Consider the following 13,898-nt stretch of genomic DNA (forward strand, 5'->3'; position numbering starts at 1 on the left):
CAAGATGGTACAGAATTCAGCCGCTAGACTGGTACCACCACTGCCTAGGAGAAGCTCGGCATCAGCTGCACTCAATGAGCTGCACTGGCTTCTAATCCACAAGAGTATCCTTTTCAAACTACTTTGGTTTGCACATAGAGCTTTCAATTGCTCTGGTCCAAAATAGCTTAATGACCAGTTTTGCCATTATGTGCCAAAACGAACGTTAAGATCCTTCTCTGAGATCTCTTTAAACCTTCTACGTTTCGATTAATATCCCATGGTGAACAGTATTTTGCAGTCTTAGGTTCTAAAGCTTGGAACTTACTTCCCCTCAATATGTGCACTATCAGATCTGAAGCATCATTCAAAAAAGAACTTAAAACCTGGCTAATGCAGGCCCCGATTCCTTCTGTACTTCATTAATCTAACTCTTTCCGTTACTTTCAGGAATCCACAGTTCTTTAAGCATAGCACCAAAGTGCTCTGTTTTGAGTGGCAGTCGCTCTCTACAAATAACACATTCATTTATTCATTCATTCATTAAACCTCTGCCAGCAAGGAATTAGTAGGGACCACAATGTTTTAACTGTGCTGCATGGGGGCCTATTGCTAGGAATAGTTCTCAGAAGGCACAAGTAGCAGGATCAATGGAGGTCAGGTATGCAAGGGGACAGGTGTTGTTTATGGGAACTCCTTAGAGGCATACAAGCAGGTTAATTTGGTACATGGTCATCAAGTGAGAGCATTGGTGGATTCAGGATTTCAAAGCATGGTAATCAATCAGAAGGGGTCCCACCAGAACAAGTGCAGGATGGAGAAAAGATTTCCCTCACTTGTGTGCATGGAGAATAAGAAGACATATCAAATGACTAGGGTTTCCCTGCTCATTGTGGGGAAAGACGAACTTATCAGGGTAGGGGTAGTACCGATCTAGTGGAGGAACTCATAGTAGGAACAGATAACTCATGATTCGACCAGTGCCTTCATACCCACGAACCATTAGGCCTTGGTTCTGAATGGATTTACAAAAACTTTTCTAAAAGACAGCGATATAAACCCCGGCAATCCTGGAAAAGAAAACAAAAAGTAAAAAAATTAAGAGGTGAACACCCACATATAGGTATATATCTAACACAGATATACATTCTGTATGCCTGTTTAAGGAGATAAACTGGGAACATTGCCGTAGCTTGAGGACAGTACTCTGACTGAAGCCTGGAGAAATACCAGCGAGAAAGACAAGGATCAGGTAGGACTTATATTCTAAAAGAAAAGGGCAAGTGTTTTGGTGGTGGAGAAAAAGATAATTGAGTTGTTGGTTCCAGTGTAGTTTTTTACTAAAATCTCACTAATTTTCAGATAGAAGTGGAGATGTTTTATTGGCCAGTACCAATAGTCATAGAGTATGAGTAGAGTACAGGAACTGTGATGTTGCACACAATGGAGGCAGGGTGAGTGAGTGTGGGTGTGTGCTCAAAAGCGTGGCTAAAAAAACAAAATATTCTGTAACTTTTTTCAGTCTTTCACCTTCAGCTAACTACATAAAAAAAATTATGCACAGCTTAAATGAAAATTAAATACAAGTTATGTTAATCAGTGGGAAATGTACTATCGTACGTTGTGAAACCTCTGTTAGTAAATGTGAACGCGGGTAGGAGCGCACTGTTTGCATGTAACAGTGCCATTACCCCATAGAGTCTTGGTAGTTTTAATTCAGTTTTTCACACAAAGTTCTGATTATTTTTCAGCTAATGCCATCTCTCGTAATCGTATCTCTAGACACCAGTGTTTCGGGATTCTTCCCTCATCAGTAGAGAATATTTTCAGGTTGCTGAACATACTGCTAATTTTATCAGGTATAATCCCAGTCACAGTTTGCAGGCACCCCAAATCTCCATGGTGCTTCCATTGTATTCTGTTCAGTTGGATTGCGGAGTCCCATTGTTGGTGGTCCTTTGGCTGCATTTTGTAGCCTGAACATGTAAAAGAAAGACTCAAACACAGGTTGTGGTTGTTTTGCATAACTATTAGCAAGCATTGCTATGAGTGTATTAGTAATGAATGCTTTGGTTCGTAGTTACTGATAGATTATTGTAGTGACTTTATTACAAAGTCAATAGACCTGTTTTATATTGGTTGATGTGCATTTACCCTCATAAAGTCAATAGACCTGCCTTTTATATTTTACTTTTTTCACCCTTTGCAAAGCCAGTAGATCTGCCTTACATAAAATGTCACTCTTTTATTCTTTCATAAAAAAATAATCACTGAAAAAGCTAAGGTGAAATTGATGTTACAGTTAGGTATGATAATAATATTTTACTTTACAGAAATAAAATACAGCTTCTGACCTAACATAGTACATCTCTCAGGACATGTTTTATGGCAAAATTGATAACATCACTGATAATATCATGAGTGATGCAGTATGTGAAGTCATAAGCAGTGCATTGCAGAGGTGGAGGTTGCAGTTAGCTCATCTAACTATAACTGCTGAATTTCAGAGATGTTGTACAAGTGAAAGGTGAGCCTAACTATAGAATTCCTATAACCTTTTGTTCTTCTAGTGAATTTCTAATTTTTCTAATTTTTTAAATTCTATTTCCGAAACTGTCCCTGTAATCTTTGTTTTCTATCTATCTATCTATCTATCTATCTATCTATCTATCTATCTATCTATCTATCTATCTATCTATCTATCTATCTATCTATCTATCTATCTATCTATCTATATATATATATATATATATATATATATATATATATATATATATATATATATATATATATATTCACTGAAAAAACCATAGGTTTCACACATGTTATAGTTAGCTGGACATTTCACTCGTGAAAAACCAATGAAATTCCCCCGTTATAGTTAGTTCAGCTAACTATAACTCGCGCCCCCGCAGTGCACTGCTGACATGGTCAGTGACATCACTCATGACATCACTGATGACATCTCAAATGACATCACTGATGACATCATCCAGTGAATGTGTAATTTAATGAAAATTAAATATGTTTTATATATGTATATCTCAAGGACGATGGAAGAATAAATGGGTATATAAGTGTTCTAAATGGATGATTTGTAAAATTGATTGTGTAACTGACTGATTAAGTGTATCTTAGTGAATACATGGCTTAGTGAGTAATGTTTAAAAATGTAAATATCTTTATCAGTCTCTCACTTTGTGTATAAGTGGCTGCATGGGTTGGTGAGTAGCTACATGGGTGTTTATATAGGTTATTAGTTGTTTTTTTTAGTATCAGTGTGAGTGTGTGTATGGTTCCGTGGGGGGTATTACGTAGTGCATAGGTGCAAGAATGAGTGACTCACTGTTTGTATGTGTTGAAGACAGCATGTGTGCAGGACTGTATGGGTGGATGAGTGTGTGTATGGGTGTGTTAGTGAGTGAATGACTGTCTCAATAGTGTCTCTATGAGTAACTACATATGTTTTAAACTAGTATATGTGACTATTCGTGTATATGAGTGAGTATATGTGAGAGTGAGAGATTGAAAGAGTTCATGTATGAATAAATATGTGTTTCTATAAGTGATTGTTTAAAAGACTAAGTATGTGTAAGTTCACGTAGAAGTAAGTGTGGTGGTCTGTGTATAAATGTATATGCAAGTAAATGTATGTTTCTTTCTTTATTTTCATGAGTGACTATGTGTGTCAGTAACTCTGTGGATGAGTGGCATTGTGTAACAGGATGTATAGGTGTATGAGTACATATGATGGGTGAGTACATGTATGAGTGACTGTACAGGACTGTTGGTGAATGAGTGGATGTGTATGTGGATCTTAGAATTACTCAAGAGGTTGTTGTAACTGGTATTGGTATGTCCATTTTTTGGAAAATTTTAGTCTCTATTTTTGAATGTGTGTATCAAAGGTTATATTAGGGTGAGAGGAGGTCTGCCACTCTGTCACAAGGATGATGTCATCAGTGATGTCATTTGAGATGTCATCAGTGATGTCATGAGTGATGTCACTGACCATGTCATGAGTGATGTAATATGTGACGTCATCAGCAGTGCATTGCGGGGGCGCGAGTTATAGTTAGCTGAACTAACTATAACGGGGGAATTTCATTGGTTTTTCACGAGTGAAATGTCCAGCTAACTATAACATGTGTGAAACCTATGGTTTTTTCAGTGAATTTGCAAGGTTTTTTAAATGCTAATTCCTAACTATAACGTGTGTGAAACCTTTGGTTTTTTCAGTGAATTTGTACTGTTTTTTAAATGCTAATTTTTGTATTATTTAATTATTAAAAAAATTTTTTTATTAAAAATAAAATTCCTATGTATTCATTTATATATTATCTGTATCTTTTTATTTGTTTTTGCTTTTTTAAAAAAATTTCAATTAGGATAAAGTTGAACAGTTTTTTTAATTTTTGCAATTAATTTTTCTCCACTTTTTTTTTTTTATATAAATTCTTGGGGTGCGCGCTCTGAGCGCGCTCCTAGTACAATTTCGTAAGTTTTTTATGAATACCGTCGTACGTTATTTACGTACGCATATATACGTCATAGTGCGTGCTGGGAGCGCGCACCCAGTACGTATGCGTACGTACGTACGCATGCGTGCGTGCGTCCTACGCGCTCCACGCGGTTTACTTCCGCATACGCTAAAATTACGGTCGCGTATACGCGTGTTCAACGTATGCGCGCTACGTACGCGCATATGACGTATGCACATGCGCTCCTACGCGTTCGCGCATACGTAATCACGAGGTGCGCGCTTGGAGCTTGCGCAGTGCGCGCACCTTGGGTATATGCATAATAAAACAGCACTTCTTATTGGTTATCATTACTTTCAGTTTCTGATTGTTTCAACACCACACCCAATCCCCTCATGGCAAGTCATGTGATCAAGAATCATCACTTTTGATTGGTTTGAAGTACTTTCATTTCCAGATTCTTCCCAAACCACACCTACTCCCCTCATTATTAGCTCTGATTCCTTTGGAGAAGGAGCTATTCTGTTGTTGAGAGACAATGGCTGAACAGCAACCATCTTCAGACAGTGACCAGGACACTCTTGAGAGGCAGAGGAACAGGAAGCAGAAAGACAGCTTTATATGGCAGTTTTTCACTTTTCCAGAGGGACAAAAAAAGGTAAATGCACCTAAAGTTACTTGTCAAAAAGTCTTGTCACGTGGGAATCCTAACAAGAAATATTCTTTTAGCATTCAGACTATGTTGAGGCATGTTGACAAAATGCATCCAGTGACTTTTCGTCGAGCTTCTGGAGCAAACCCTCCACCTGCTCTTCCCAACGACATCTGCAGCAGCTCAGCCGAGCACATCTTCGGCAGCTCAGCCGAGCACTTCTTCTGCAGTGGTGCCTTTGCCTTCTTCCACACCTCGTTTTGGACCACCTTGTTTTGCTAGGTTGTCCACACGCTGCACTGATTGCGGTAAACTTATTTCTGTGTGTGAGACCAGTCTTGATCTCATTCAGAGAAAATTTGATGCCCATGAGTGCAGTAGGCCATAGATGTTTTTTCTTTTTTTTCGTTTTTCTCTTCCTGTTTCCCTCTATTAACTCAAGGGCTCTTTTAAGAGCCACTTATAAACTAAACCCCAAAAATTTTTGGGGGGGAATTTTTTTTTTATTTTTTTTTGAGGTGCGCGCACCCTGCGCGCACCCAAGGTTTTTTTTTTAAAAATTTTTTTATTTATTTTTTATTTAATGTACAAAAAGAGGTGAAGAAATGGAAGCATGAAAAGGGAGGATTGAATAATACTAATATTTTTCACTTATTTTTTTAAAAAAAAAAAACATTTTGAAAAAAAAAATTTTAAAAGTATTTTGCAAGGGAACAGAATTTTATTTTTATTTTTTCTTTCCAGTTCTGCAAAAAAAGAACAAAAGTATTAATATACAATCATACATTACAAAAAGCATTACATGTTTTTACATATTTTACAAAGCAATTTTTTGACCTTTTCTTGCTGTTTTCAGAATTTTTTATTTTTCACTTAAAATAGTGAAAACAATTGTATTCATCATTTAACAGCGGGCAAAAAAAAAACAATCTGAAAGATTGTTTAAAAAAAACCCTAAAACTTTCCTCACTAAAATATACCTTGTTAGAAATATTACATATATATTACAAGTACTTCTCTAGATGAATAAAAATTTTCTAGACAAACCGTCTTTAAACCTTGTCGCAAAAGCACACATGCCAAAATAATTTCTGTCAAAGGAGTCCACAATTGTTTTTATTACTTTTCCTTTAGGCCAAATAGTAATTTCAAAATCCTTTTTAAGTGATATCTTCAATTATAATCCTTTAAAATTACAAAAACTGCTTTCTTCAGATGCAGTTTTTAGTTTTCAAAATTTAGGTTTCAGAAAAATTAAGTAAGAATTGGGTAAATCATAAGGCAAACGTTGCTTGAAAATCAATTGGGAATCATTACACAGTGTCCAGCCTTTTTCACATTTAAGATAAACTGTGTAATGACCAGAAGTTACAGTAGGTCCTTCATGAAAAATTATTGCAACTGTAACAAAAGTTTTTCCAGAAATTGATCATTGCTGTCCTGTAAACTTCTTTATTAAAGTGTCCAATTTTGAACCATCAGCTCTACATCGTTGCATCATTAAAATTACATACTGACCATATTTCTGTAAAAATAACGTGGAAAACATGTCTGATTTACATCCAGAACATTCCATGTTGTGATTGGCATCTTTAACTAATTTACTAAAAGTCACTGATTTACTTTCTGGTAATGGTAAAAATATGAACCTTTCTGAATCAACATTACTACTACATGTGTTCATACAGTTTTCACAGCAATGTTCCCATTTGTAAGAGACACCAAATAAGTGTTCTACTTCTACTCCTTCATCTTCTAGTACACTCAAAATATATATTAAGAATTCCTGAGCATCTTGCTGGACATTTTCTTTAAACTGTGTAGAACCAGAACATACATCTACAAGATTTCTAACATCAGTAGCACTTTCTATTTCAGTTTTATCATTACTCAGCTTCTCATAAAGGAGACTCAGCAGAGAACACAATCTTTTTCCATGATTTACTATTATCTGTTCTAGCAACTTTTCAAGATAAAATACAACATTCAGCACTACATTTGCATAGCAGTTGACACCAGAGCTATTTTCAAAATGGCAACCAACAACCTCTTCAACACTGTCCTTTTTCTTTTTCCTTGCTATCACATCACTGTCCTTTTTTTTTTGTACTGTTCATCCACATTACAGATATTCTCAAATCTCCTTTTCCGACAAACAACATGTTTTTCAATCACAGGATACTGACCAAAATGAGGAGCATAGGTTCTTCTTAATCTATTATACTCCTTTACACAGTTTGTATCAGCACTAGCTTTTGAGTCATCAAAGTCTATCATAAATAAACCAGATAATGTTTTCACTCGTGACAAAGCAACATATGCCATACCTTCTTTGAACACAGTAGAACCAATGTTTACAAAAGCACTATCTACAGTCAATCCTTGAGACTTGTGAATAGTTACAGCATATGCTAGAGAAAACGGAAACTGCTTCCTACATACATATAAGTCTTTCACAAGCATGAAACGAACTGAACAACGACAAATGTCTTTAACTTCTTCTATCTGATCAAATTTTATTTTTAAACATTCAATTCCTTCTTTTTTCTGATAATTAATAAAACCCACAACTCTTCCCATAGCTCCATTCACTAAACCTTTTTCTACATCCAAATTTCTCCTTAAAATCACTCGACAATTCATGCAAACATATAGATTTTTTTCTAATCCAGCTGTTTTGGAAATGTTCTTCTCTAGTGAATCCAATTTATTTTTCAGTTTGCCTGTTAATGTAAAAGTAATTCTTTCATGCTGAATTTTGTCCTCTGCTTCCATTTTCTTAATCTCTTCCTTTTCCAATTTCAAAAGTTCCTCATTGAATATTGAGCACTCAAGTAGTGTTGGCATTAAGCAGATTACAGTATTTTTTTCTGCAATGTTCTGGTATATTTTCTCTGCAACTATTTCTTCATTTGGAAATAAATTATGTAGCAACCGACTCTGTAATGCTTTTTTGCCAACTTCTGTGAGTAGTCCAATTCTGATATCTTTCAGAATATTTGCATAATCTTCGTCATTTGCTTGTCTCATATTGGTAGTGAGTTCTTTGTACTCAAAGAATGACCAAATATTCGCATTACCAATGCTTCCTAATGACTTCTTCGTGTCTTCATGTGTCACAGTATTAAACACTGGTTGTCCTTTAACTGGAGTGAGCTGTAAAAGATCTCCAAAAACTATGACGTGTTTACCTCCAAATAACACGTCATAGTCTCTCTTAAGAATTTGTTGCATTCTTAAATGCACAAAGGCAAGCATTAAATTTGAAACCATGCTCACCTCATCAATAATGAGAACTTGCATCTTCTTCAACACTCTTGAAACTTCGAGGCATGCTTCGCCAGTTAGCTTGTGGTATTCTATTTTGTTCTCATGCTCCACTGGTAACATTAGCAAGCGATGTAAGGTAATTCCTTTTATGTTATAGGCTGCTAACCCAGTTGGAGCAGTTACCACACAAGACAAATTTGAAGCTGTTTTTTGCTGTAGGTAGCTTCTGATGACTTTTATTAAGAAACTTTTACCAGTTCCAGCTTGTCCACTCACATACATCCTGATTGGTTCAAATGATGTGCATGAGCACTCTTTCTTTTCATGTAGTAATCCATGATCAATTTTTTTTATGACTTCTTCATAAATTTCTTTTTGTTCTTCATTCAGTTGTTGTTCCAGATTTAGTAAGTCGATTGAATCTTCCTGTGCTTGATTCATAGCCGTTTCTACTTCAGTCATTGCTACTGCAGCTTCATTTTCTATGATTGGTTGTCCTAGGGGATCTTGTCTAAGTGTTCCAGAACTTTGGCTGTCTTGAGAACTGTCTCTAGCTACTTCAGCTGCAATTTTTGCTTCCTGTTCATTTTCTTCATTTAACATTTGGACATAAGTTGTGAAAGTACTGCATTCTATACTGTCTTTGCTAGCATTAAAAGAATCTTCATAGCTTTGAAATTCTCCCAGTAGTTCGTCCTCTGAACGCCATGGTTTAAAGAGCTGTAAAAGAGCCAAATAGTAAAATTCCTTTTTGTCAGGAGTGTCGCAACTCAGCTTCCTGTGATTTATCAAACTTCCTTTTGTTTGCTTCACCAAACATCCTTCCTCACCAATGACTTTATATTTTCCATTGTTGATGTCTTCTGTGGCTTTCCTTGAAAAAATGTAGTTCTACAGCACTTCATAGAGACACATGTTCTCAAGATGATGACTTCTCTTTGGGTAATATGTGTCCAACATGTTTGATTTCAAAATATCTGTACTTTCTGGGTCATTCTCGGCCAAATATTCAATTTCTCCAACAGATTTCAGTACCCGATTTCTCACTCCTGCAAGGCCTAAGCTTACCCAAATTATTCTTCTGGATTTCGAGTAAAGACTTGCAGATGATAACCTATCTGAGCATTCGTAGGATCCAATTTCTCGATGCGATAACATCTTTAAACTGAAACTGTACAGCTTCTTACTGACAGTCTTCTCATGAGAAATCTCTTCCCACATTTCCTTCAATTCTGTTTTCTCAGATTTAGTGATGTAAGATGTCACATACCGAGCAACAGCAATAGAATTATCTGCCACATACTGAATATCCATGTTAGCATTCCACATGGATAAAAAGACTGGGTTGAAGTCATTTATACATTTTGACTCTTCATTTCTTTTTAGGTTGTAGGTATTTTTGGGAGATTTTCTGGTTATAGTATGTCGCACAGCTGACATAAAACTGTTGACTCTTCCTTTTGAAAGAACAGGTCTAGGAAATCCAAATCGACACTTTGTGTAGAATTTATCTTTGGTCTTGTACTTCCGTCGACAGTATTTTCCACACCGATGACTTCGGAAACATAAAACTTGTTCTTTTAACTTTTTCTCTTCTGTGCTTTTAGGTATAGCACATGTTGCATATTCTTCAATGAAAGATAACACTGCTTCATCAGTATCTGTTCCAAACTTTGGGGCATCCTTGATCCACAACAGCATATGAATATGAGGAGCACCTCTTGCCTGGTACTCTTTTCTCCAAAAGAAATCCACTACTTCTCCAAGAGGTGGATTTTTTTTATTGCAGATGAAGGACATCATAGCCTCAAATCTATGATTGAAATATCTGCAAACATTAACTGGATCCAATGAGCACAGTTCTCCAGCTGTCTTGTATTCAATGTTTTTAATATTTGAATTTGCCTCTCGTAGAAAATCCAGTAAATCATCCCAAGCGTACTCGGCACAGCTTAGGGTTAGAAACCATGTAGGAGTTCCTAAATTCCGTAACATGCATTTTAATTCACCATGGCGTCGGTACCAATATTCATTTGTCCCACGCTGACAAGCCATCAGATTGATCAGTTGTGTTTCCAAATGATCATCTCGGTGCTGCACTTTCTCCATAAAATCCTTAGCAGACACATTTTGTAAATGTACTCCACTTTTTAAAATGTGATTTACTGCATAAGATAATGCAGACAAGTCGCTTTCAAATAAAAGATGGAACAAATAAGGAATACTTTGACGAAATCTTGGATCTTCTGCATATAGTCTTGTAGTCCGATACTCAGAAGCTGGAATCTCTTCTGGACGTTCATCGTATTGTCCTCCTTTTCCTGTAGGAAACAGCTGGGGAAAACATCGAGCTTCCAAGCTCTCCTCCCATACACTCACGGGAGTTCCTTTTGCTTTCTTCATCTGAAACAGATCAATAGTGTCTCCCATAACTTCTTTTGAATGAAGAGGATGTATGCTAAAATGGTCATAAATTTCTTCTTCCTTTGACTTGTCCACTTTTTCAATTTGACCAGTTGGTGTTTCTGTGTCTTCTTGTAAATCTTCTTCTTCTTCTTCTATATAAATTGATTCATACCATTTATTATTTTTTTTCAAATACAAATTTGCTCTTTGTACTTTTCGTACATCCACCAGCTCCTGCCAAATCTTCTTATTCTTTGTAGGTACACCATTAACCAGAATTACTAATGGTTCAGTTTCCAAAGTATCTGCATCAATAGTTTCCATATTTTTTTTCAAATCCAAGGGCAAATACACCACTCTTCCTTTTAAACCTCTCAGTAAATCAGAAGGAGGTAATTTACTAGTTTTGGGCTCCATACGTACTATGGTCTGGAACGGATGAACACATTGAATGAGTATAGACTCATATGTATTTAATTCAGAAAGTTCGGCAGGATAGCATCCAATTCTAAATTATTATGTACAGCTCTGGTCGGCATTCTATTTTCTTCTAACTTATTATAACAGTATTTACAAATACGCTGATCTTCACCAAATTCAAAACAATTTTCAAGAAATATATATGTTGCAAAATCCTTCCACTTATAATTATCTTCATTTTCACTTTTTTTATACAGATCAACATTCCTTGTTTGAATTTTATAATGACTTCTGCGGCAACAAATACAAGTAATATTTGGTCTTTCATTAGAGGTGATAGTAAATTTTGTCATTTCATCCTCAAAATTTTTAGTAATAATGAGTTCTACATTCTGTTCCTCATTTTCCTCATTTACTGTGTCCTTTTCTGCACTTTCTTGTTCTGGACCAAAGTAACAAAACTGAATATCATCAGTAACCTTCACTACATCTGATACAGATCCACGGAACAGAGCATTATTCAACTCATTCAACTTTACTGCTGGACTTTTAGCAAAATACAATGTTCTCACAAACTTTCTCATTTCAGTATGAAGAACAGCCAGCATCCTAAAATGATGAAAAACACTTTTACACACTTTTCTAGATAGGCAAGCCAGAGAATGTCCCTGCAAACCAGTATTTTCTCTCACTCTGCATGGATCTAGTGTTTGAAGCACCTTCATCTTCTGTTTAACACTCTTTTTACTATATTCTCTTAGAAAGTCACGTAATTTATCAATAGATTCCTGACGCACAGTACAAATACTACTACAGTTCCAAGTGTACACTGGGGCTTTTGGATGTCTCCCCATAGCCTCAGCAGCCATTACTTCTTCCTCATTTCTTGGGACCATTTTCTCTTTTTGCATCACACAACCATCCTTAACTTCATATGCTCTACCTTTGGTGTCAACTGCATGCAACAAACTATTACTTTGAAGATAACTCTCTTCATTAAAAAATGGTTCAGTACTTGAACTGTGTTTCCATTCTCCCAAGAACACTTTACAAAAGTTACTTTTTTTCACTTCTCTTTTCCTTTTGCTTTGTGACTTCATTGCATTCACTAATTTATCTAATCTACGCATCCTATTCAAAATTAGAATAAAAAGTTTTCTTTTTATTTCCAAAGCCTTACTTACAATATTTTCTATAAAAAAAATTTTCTTAATAAATTGTTTGTTTTACAGTTATTTTTGCCATTTTTTTGTTTTTTGAAAATCTTTTTTAAGAAATCTCTGCTCTGCTTACCAGTAGACTTTTTCTTTTTGCCATCACCAGCTTCTCCTGCTATTTTTTGTTTCCCAGTTTTGTCCAGATATACTTGTTGTTGCTTTTCTTTCCTCTTTCTTGTCCTTAAAGGCATTTTAATTTTCACTGTTGCTCAGCAATACCTGCAAGGAACTAAAAAAAATTCCTTTTTGTAATTATAATTCATTAAAATATTTTTTTTTTACTTTTCATTTATTTCAAATGTTTTTCCATTTGTCTCTCATTTGTGATTTACTAATTTGTGCACATTGCTAACCACCACAGTTGAAAAAAAACAAGCTGCCCCTTTCCTGCAAGTGCATTTTTTAACAGAACAACTGCAACACAAATTATATCTGTGGCCACAATTCCCGCACACAGCCTCATGGTGTGCTTCTAAGCAGAAAACAGAATTTGATTTGCAAATTCAAAGCACATTTACTACTCTGATAGATCAAGTGATAATTGCTGTTACAGTCTTACACATTTTACCTGGAAAATCACAGAGGCAGAAAAGAGCACATTTCCTAACAGCTACTTCATACCATAAGTATCTGCAACCTGGGTGAGTGTTTAGAGTAGAGCAAAGAAAATGAGGCCTTGGTGACATTGAATGTGTTTGCATTACACACAGTCCTGAGTAGTACACATGGGAGTGTTGGAGAAGCTGCTGCATGTGTCCCAAGAGTGTGTTTCTGCAGACTATGTATTGTCAGCTGCAAGAGACATGAGTAAGGAGATTTCCACAACTGCATGAAGACTGCAGGGATGTACGTAACAGTGCATGTGTGCTAAGGGATAATTTGTGTAAACACAACAGGCTGCCCCTTTCCTGGGACTGCATTTCTTACTGAACAACAACTTCACAAACTAAATCTCTGCCCACATTTCCTGTGTGCACACAGAGTCATGCCATCATTTTACACACATAACACAGGCTGCCCCTTTCCTGGGACTGCATTTCTTACTGAACAACAACTTCACAAACTAAATCTCTGCCCACATTTCCTGTGTGCACACAGACTCATGCCATCATTTTACACACATAACACAGGCTGCCCCTTTCCTGGGACTGCATTTCTTACTGAACAACAACTTCATATATTAAATCTCTGCCCACATTTCCTGTGTGCACACAGAGTCATGCCATCATTTTAGGCACATAACACAGGCTGCCCCTTTCCTGGGACTGCATTTCTTACTGAACAACATCTTCACAAATTTAATCTCTGCCCACAATTCCTGTGCGCACACAGACTCATGCCATCATTTTAAGCACATAACACAGGCTGCCCCTTTCCTGGGACTGCATTTCTTACTGAACAACAAATTCATAAATTAAATCTGTGCCCACAATTCCTGTGCACACACAGACTCATGCCATCATTGTACGCACA

This window comes from Triturus cristatus, chromosome 4_2 (assembly GCF_964204655.1).
Source record: "Triturus cristatus chromosome 4_2, aTriCri1.1, whole genome shotgun sequence".
NCBI lineage: Eukaryota > Metazoa > Chordata > Amphibia > Caudata > Salamandridae > Triturus > Triturus cristatus.